Genomic DNA, 7,200 nt, shown 5'->3' with positions numbered 1-7,200 from the left:
GGGGCCGCTAAGAATCGGACACAACTGAACGACTTCCCTTTCACTTTTCACTTTCATGCATTGGAGAAGGAAATGGCAACCCACTCCAGTGTTCTTGCCTGGAGAATCCCAGGGACAGGGGATCCTGGTGGGCTGCCGTCTATGGGGTCACACAGAGTCAGACACGACTGAAGCGACTTAGCAGCAGCAGGGAGTCATTTGAGAGAAGAGCTGCCTACTCTAGATAGAATAGACTAGGAAAACCTCTCTGAAGAGGTAAATATGAGCTTACACATGAATGAGAAGGAGTTGTGGCTGCAAGGAACATTCCAGACAAAAGGAAGAGCAATGCAAAGGTCTGAGGCAGAAATGAGAGAACAACAGAAAGGCCAAAGTGGCTGAAGCCTATGAAACAAGGGAGGGTGGTAGAAGGAGTTTCTAGAAGAGCAGAGACCATGGTAAAACTCTTGGGTTTTATTTTAAATGCAAAAAGAAATCACTGGAGAATCTTAAGCAAGAGAGTGGCATAATCTGGATAGATATTTTTTAGTACAAACTCACTTCCATATTTTATTTGCTAAGGCACAGCTGATTTCTCCATTAAGAACATGTTTACAAGTCAGGTGAGGAAATTATTCATTCTAATCCATTAGCAAGTCTTGTTTTGACTGAATCTTTAAATAACTTCTGATAATCAGTGCATCTTCACTCTTAGACTTCAAACAAGATGAAAGAATTGTTTTCTTCTTTATTTAGAATTATTATAGATTTAGCCCAATCCAAAGAGTTTCTCCCAAAGAAACAAATGCTTTGAATAATTCCTTAATTCTCAGAAGGAAAACACATGCTGTCCATATACTCCCATCACCAAATTGTAAATGGTCATAATGTTAAACTCTATTTGTGATTAGGTCAGGGGTCAGTAAACTTTTTCTGTAAAGATCGAGATAGTAAATATTCTAGGCTTTGAGGCCATAAGGGCTCTATCACAAACCTCACAACTCTGTCCTTATAGTGCAAAAGCAGCCATGACAATACATAAGTGACTGCCTACAGCTGTGTTCCAATACAACTTTATTAATAAACACTAAAATTTGAATTTCATGTAATTTTCATTTGGTGTGCTGCAGTCCATGGGGTTGCAAAGAGTCAGGTATGACTGGGCAACTGAACAATAATAGCAATAACTTTCATGTGACTTGAAATATTATTATTCTTTTGATTTTTTTGCTAGACTTTTAGCACTATTCTTGGCTTGTGTGTGTTAAATCACTTCAGTCATGTCTGACTCTTTGTGACCCCATGGGCTGTAGCCCACCAGGCTCCTCTGTCCATGGGATTTCTCAGGTGAGAATACTGGAGCAGGTTGCCATGCCCTCCTCCAGGAGATCTTCCTGACCCAAGGATCAAACCCTGAGGGTTCATATAAAAACCAGTGGCAGGACAGATTTAGCCAGCAGGCCATCATTTCCTGATGCCTGCTTTAGGTGAATTGGAGCCTGATAGACATTTTTAATGGAATCATTTTGGCTACAGTGTGGAAGGTGGCTCAAGGGACATGGGGAGTCATGGTGACAGCAGATAAATCAATCAGGAGGTAACTGGCGTAGTCCAAGCAAGAGGTGATGGCGGCCTTCATGGGGTAGTTGCAGTGGAATTGGAAAGACATGGACATAATAGTGCATTGTGAGGGCACTGACAGGGCTTGCTGATAAAGTGAATAGGAGCAGAGAAGGAAAGAACAGAGTGAAGCATGACTTTGGGTTTTGGTCTTGAACAACTGGATGTGTGGGCATGCCATTTAGAACACCAGGAAGGAACAGGTTGAAGGGAAAATCAGGACTTCTAGTTTTGCCTGTTAGGTAGCCAAATAGAGAGGTCCAATAAGTTGAAGTTCTGAGACATCAGCACTGGAAATGGATATGTGGGGATTACTGCCTTTTAGGAGGCATTAAAAGCTCCAGAACTAGATCAGATTCACCAGGGAAAGTATACAGGTAAACAGAAGAGGGTCAAGAAAAGTGTCCATTGGGGATTCTCAGAAGGGGAAGAATTAGCAAAAGAGAATGAAGGCAGCAAGTGTATGAAGTAGACAATCAGAAGAATGGGTCACCATGAAGGTCAAAAGAAGTCAACTGTTCAAGAAGAAGGGAGGGTCAAGTGCATGGAATGCTGCCTGTCATACAGAGTGAAGTAGGTCAGAATGAGAAAAATATGGTATATTAATGCATATATATAGAATCTAGAAAAATGGTGTTGATGAACCTACTTGCAGGACAGGAATAGAGATGCAGATGTAGAGGACAGACTTATGGACACAGGTGAGGAAGGAGAGGGGGGAGCTCAACAAGGAAGTAGCACTGACATATATGAGCTGCCATGTGTGAGACAGCTGGCTATCAGGAAGCCGCTGTATAGCACAGAGGACTCGGCTAGGCGCTGTGTGATGACCTAGAGGGGCGGGATCATGGCAGGAGGGCAGGGAGGCTCCAGAGGGAGGGGAGATATATATACAGATTGCTAATGCATGTTGTTACACAGCAGAGAATAACACAACATTGTAAAGCAATTATGCTATGCTATGCTAAGTCACTTTAGTTGTGTCCGACTCTGTGTGACCCCATAGACGGCAGCCCACCAGGCTCCCCCATCCCTGGGATTCTCCAGGCAATAACACTGGAGTGGGTTGCCATTGCCTTCTCCAATGTATGAAAGTGAAAAGTGAAAGTGAAGTCGCTCAGTCGTGTCTGACTCTTAGCAACCCCGTGGACTGCAGCCTACCAGGCTCCTCCGTCCATGGGATTTTCCAGGCAAGAGTACTGGAGTGGGGTGCCATTGCCTTCTCCAGTAAAGCAATTATACTGCAATGAAAAAGTATGTGGAATGCTGCTGAGAGACATTATTGCTGAGGGCAGTGAAGTGACCTCTAGATTTAGCAATGTGAAAATAATGTGTGTCCTTGACAAGAAGAGTTTCAAAGGACTGTCAGAGATGAAAGAATGTCTTAAATGGTGACCAGGACTTGCCCTTAAGTGTGGAAGGGTTTAAACACATGTGTATCTCCATTCCCTCCTGAAACCCACTAAAGTATAACGGAAGAACTAAAAATGAATGAGTCCCACAAGAGCAAAGAGAATGGCATGAAGGTGATAGAGGACAAGAGAAGTTAACAAATCCTTAGAAGAGGCAAGAGGCTGGATAATGTAGACTAAGTAAAGCAAGGAAAACTGAAACCAAAGTGCCTGTGAAGGAGGGGTGGAGATGCCAACAAGAAGCAAGCTGATCCCAATCAGCGAACCCCAGCAAGGCTCACGAATTTGAGCCAAGGTGAGAAGCGGGCTGAAAATAGGAGCATAGAGAGAAAGTCTTTATAAGGAAGAGTTGGCTCTCCCAGAGCCCTTCCCTAATCCTACCCTGCCAGGAAACTATCATGCTGGGGAATGGTTTAGTCTCTGCAGAAATTGATCCAAAAAACTCAAGGATAAGAGATCCTTAACTTGGGGAAGGTAAAGGTGAGGCACTGAGCTGAAAACAGGAGAGGTTTGGCGAGGCTCACATCACCCTCCCCAGCCAGCAGCTCTCTATAGCTCTCTGTAGCAGCCTGAGGAGCTGTGGGCAACACCTTGCTGGGCTGGCAGCCAAGTTGGCTATGTGCAAGCAGAGGGAGCCAGTCAAGATGAGAGGAGACAGAAAGCAGTGAAGATGAATGATGGGGCTGCCCCAGGATGTAGGGACAGATTTGGGTGCCAGGTTCAGGCCAGGGTCAGGCAGTTCTTCTTCCCCCAGGCTGTGAGATGACCCAGTGCATCCTCACACAAGCACCCCTTACAAGGACACCTCAAGTGGCTCTGACCTCAACCTTGGAGCCAGAGGGTCCCCAACAAAAGCAGGGTAATCCTGTAAAAGGCTGATATTCTGGACCCCTGTCCAGGCCCCTTTGCAGCGTTCCTTGCTCTCTGTTATGCAGGGCGGCCAACTGAGCTGCAAGCCACCCCTCCCTCGGAGGCTCTAGAATGGCCAGGAAGGGCCCAGCTGCAGGTGCGGGGAGTCTGGGAAGGCAAGCAGTGTCCCACTGCCTAGAAGACCAGGTTGTTGGTATCTTGTGTAGCCATCCCATTTTACAGGTAAGGAAGGCCAAGCACAGGGACATTGAGCAATTTCTCTCAAGTCACAGAACTTAATTACTGAATGAACTGCTCAAGAATAAAGTTCAGTCTCTTGACTTTCAGTCTCTGACTCCTTCCACTGCCCCTACCTTCCCTCCAACATGCTCAAAGACTACTCTGACAGGTAGGATTTAGTTATTTCCATGGCACAACTGAAACCAAAATCCTAAAACATGGTGCCTTAGATTCACTTTTGCGTGGCAGACAACATGCTAAATGCAGAGTCCAGCCTTGCGGGTTCCAGTCACATCCCCACCTTGCAGTCTATGGCATCACTTAGGCAAGTCACCAACCCACCTCTCTCTCAGGACCTACTGTTATCATTTGTAAAATGTAGAGAGATTGGCAATGCTCAGAGCAGAGAAAAGAATGCAAATCTCATAGGTCTCGGAGGAGAGCCTGAGAATGCTTCTAAACTCAAGATTTCCATCAGGGCTCCCTATTCACTTAAACGTTAATGTAAATTTTGTAATTTTATGTAAATTCTACTCCTATATGTATGTTTGTTTTAATAAACACAGCTGGGAGTGGTATTTCCCACAAATAATTCACATCAAATTGATGCTCCAGGAAGATGGTCCATATTTATCCTAACTCATCTTACCCTCAGTACAGCATTGCATGTTCCGATTTGAGACGTCCAGGACAAGAACTCTGTTGTCAGCTATTAACATTCTTTAAAACTTCTCAAACTTCAATAAGTTTGATCTCCATTTTGCCAACATGGGGGCCAACATTCCCAAATCATCTGTGCCTGGAAGAGAAGGTGATTCTTGAGCTTAAGCTCCTTCAACACCTAATCCTGGGGGCCAGGATTCCCAGGAGACATACTGGGGAGCACACTGCTGTCTTAGAAGTTGTGAGATCAAAGCAGACACGGGTGTTAAGTGGAAGCTGGAAGGAATGAAATGCCATTTGCAGCACATGGATGGACCTAGAGTGTCATACTAAGCAAAGTAAGTCAGACAGAAAAAGATAAATATCTTATGATATCACTTACATGTGGAATCTAAAAAGATGATACAAATGAACCTATTTACAAGATGGAGACAGATCACAGACATAGAAAGCAAACTTATGGTTACCAAAGGGGCGAGATGGGGGAGGGATAAATTGGGAGTTTGGAAATAACATATACACACTATTATCATAAAATAGATAATCAACAAGGACCTACTGTACAGCACAGGGAACTCTAGTCAATATTCTGTAATAACCTATGTTGGAAAAGAATCTGAAAAAGAATGGATATATGTGTATGTATAACTGAATCACTTACCTGAAACTAACACAACATTGTAAATCAACCATGCTATGATATAAAATAAAAATTAATATAAAAAGTGGCAACTGGCTCCCACATTCTTTTGGGCTGGTCTGTACCCCCCAGACACACAGAATCTAACCCTGGCGGCATCCACTATCACAGCCCTCAAACACAGGGGCCTTGCTTTGAGCCTCCTTCTCATAATTCAAGGCTTTCTCTAGGGACTGCCTTGGGGCTGAGGGGAGGCGAGGGAGCAGGGGGAGTGCTGAGCCCCCTAGACTGGAAGAATAGAATGCACACCCAGGGCTGGCAGCTGGAGGCTTTAGTGGAAGCCAGCAGTCTGTAATGCTTTCAGACACCACCCAAATGCTGACCATACCCCTCATGGTGGGCCCCTTGGGAGTTCTTAAAAGAACATCCTGAATTCCCCTCCCAAGCACTGTGGCAAAGCTTCCTGACTGCCTGAAGGGATGGATGACAGCTTGAACTCTCTCACATCCACGCCTTGGCAAATGCTGTTCCCTCTGCTTGAATTACCATCCTCCTGCCTCCCCACCCACTTCTGCAAAGGCACCATTTGCTCTGGGAAAGTGTCCCCACAAGCCCCACCGCCAGGCAGAGTTGGGCACCCCTCCTGAGCCCCACCTCTTCATTTTATGCAGTTTCTTATTAAATCGTACATCCCTCTCCACGCTCTAGACTGTGAGCTTCCTGTCAGTGTCTAAACAGAGCTGGATGCTAGAAGTTCTCTTTTTATCATCCTTTGTGGAGGAAAGAACAAGCATGTTAAAGATGAAAGCAGAAGCCATAAGTCAGGCCAGTGAGGTCCAAGTAAGGCCACAGAGGCCCAAGCTGCAGGTTCCACCCACCTAGTTTCCAACGCCTCCCAGGTGCCTCCACCCAACCCACAAAATAGTGGGCCTCACAGAAATCCCTTTCTTGCCACCCAAAATTGCTCTTTCCCATAGCAGTTATTCCCCAGAGCCCTCAGCACAGGAAACCTGAGAGCTGAAACTCCCTCTTGTCAGACCCCAGCGGAGGTGAGGGACTGGGTCACCAGGGGACGCTGCCGGAGCACTCACACTGCCGCCTATGAGGCCTGGTTCTCCCTGGGAGAGGCTGCCAGCTTCTCTCTCCAGCGGGGCAGGGCCCTAGCAGGAAAACCAGGACCAAGTCCGGGGCTGGGATCTCACTCCCCGGCTCTCTGCTTCTGCTTTCTCTGCTCCTACCCCATGGCAAAGTTTCTACCAAAGTCCCTTTCTGGAGCCCTGACCTTGTTCTCGTCTGCATCCCCCCGCCCTCCTAGGTCCCCAACCCTTATCGCCCCAGGATGCCCTGTTAGTCAACACAACAGACTGTTTTGGAATAAGTGACCCACAGGCATCCTCGGTGACTAAGGTCCCTCGAGGACAGGCAGCAGGGGCTGGCTAAAGCTCCCAGATTCCAGCCAGACTGGACAGATCCTGCTAGTGAACTGCTGATTCAATTCCAGCCAACAAATATCGTCAAGGCCCACTCTGGGTCTGGTCCTGGTTTAGGTCCTGGGTGGATACACGCAGCCCTGCCCAGACCCTGTGGGGAGGCGGGTCTAAGAACCCGCAGTTATAATCTACTGACTACACAGGAAAGATAGCTAATGACAGGAAGAGCAGAGGGACTGAGGGAAGAGAACAGAGAAGAAGTCAGGGCAGCCAGTCCTCTGATGACCACACAGTCCTGGGAGCAGGACTTTTTAGGCTGGCTTCCAACTGAAGAGTGAGTGAAGTAGCCAGGGATGCTGTTTAGCTT

The sequence above is a fragment of the Bubalus bubalis genome, chromosome 16, assembly GCF_019923935.1.
Source record: "Bubalus bubalis isolate 160015118507 breed Murrah chromosome 16, NDDB_SH_1, whole genome shotgun sequence".
In the NCBI taxonomy this organism is placed as follows: Eukaryota; Metazoa; Chordata; class Mammalia; order Artiodactyla; family Bovidae; genus Bubalus; species Bubalus bubalis.
Note: the sequence above shows the minus strand (reverse complement) of the source record.